This window comes from Aedes albopictus, chromosome 2 (genome assembly GCF_035046485.1).
Source record: "Aedes albopictus strain Foshan chromosome 2, AalbF5, whole genome shotgun sequence".
NCBI classification, from domain to species: Eukaryota; Metazoa; Arthropoda; class Insecta; order Diptera; family Culicidae; genus Aedes; species Aedes albopictus.
Window position 1 is genome coordinate 514,978,530 of NC_085137.1, and position 1,604 is coordinate 514,980,133.

The following is a 1,604-nucleotide window of genomic DNA, read 5'->3' on the forward strand; positions in this document are numbered from 1 at the left end:
TTTAATTTAATTTTAATTTAATTTTAATTTAATTTTAATTTAATTTTAATTTAATTTTAATTTAATTTTAATTTAATTTTAATTTAATTTAAATTTAATTTTAATTTAATTTTAATTTAATTTTAATTTAATTTTAATTTAATTTTAATTTAATTTTAATTTAATTTTAATTTAATTTTAATTTAATTTTAATTTAATTTTAATTTAATTTTAATTTAATTTTAATTTAATTTTAATTTAATTTTAATTTAATTTTAATTTAAATTTAATTTAATTTTAATTTAATATTAATTTAATTTTAATTTAATTTTAATTTAATTTTCATATAATTTTAATATAATTTTAATTTAATTTTAATTTTAATTTAATTTTAATTTAATTTTAATTTAATTTTAATTTAATTTTAATTAAATTTTAATTAAATTTTAATTAAATTTTAATTTAATTTTAATTTAATTTTAATTTAATTTTAATTTAATTTTAATTTAATTTTAATTTAATTTTAATTTAATTTTAATTTAATTTTAATTTAATTTTAATTTAATTTTAATTTAATTTTAATTTAATTTTAATTTAATTTTAATTTAATTTTAATTTAATTTTAATTTAATTTTAATTTAATTTTAATTTAATTTTAATTTAATTTTAATTTAATTTTAATTTAATTTTAATTTAATTTTAATTTAATTTTAATTTAATTTTAATTTAATTTTAATTTAATTTTAATTCCCTGTCCAAGAGTGATGGGTTTGACGATGGCTTATCAAGCGTCGTCATATAGTGAAAATGTGTTTAAATAATTTCAATTTTAGTCTTTTATAATTATAGATTAGCTAAATTAAATATAGTAACGAAAATTAATGAAATAGTAAATGGAATAGTATTTGAAAGTAACTAGGTTTTGAATTAAAGCATTTCTTTACAAAATTAAACTAAAATAGAATCTGAATGATCATATCATTGTTTTATTGACTTTAATTTAAACGCTTGATTTGTCATGCCTCCAGCATACGCTTAATCGCTGTCGCATGATCTAACAACAGTTGATTACGCGCAGTGTTGGGGGGACCGACAGGGCTTATTACCAGTCTATACTAACCCTCTAACTACTAACAAGACTGGGAAGCCAACGATCACTCATTGCACTTTTGATAGTAGTATTAGTAGTAGTAGTTAGTAGTAGTAGTAGTAAGAGTAGTAGTAATAGTAATAGTAGCAGCATTTTATTAACAAGTTGATTCGTACTATTCTTTTTCACTTCTTCGAAATTATTTTTATAGCAACTATAAACTCAGGAGTGGATAGCATAACGACATTGATTGCAGCAGGGTCCAACCTTATTATGTAATGCAAGAGTGCATATGGGATGTCTCTGCATTACTTATATCTTCTAATTAAGACAGGGCAGGGTGATAAGAAAATCGCATTAGTGAATGAACAATTTAGAATCTAAATTTTAGATGTTGAATGCTGTTTACTCAAGAAGTTCACTGGTGCAGGTAGAAAAAAAACTTTTGAATCTCTCTATTTCTTAGCATAGTAACAAGAAACTATATTGAAAACCGAATATAAATTATGCTCTCTATGATGCTCAACAATGCTAT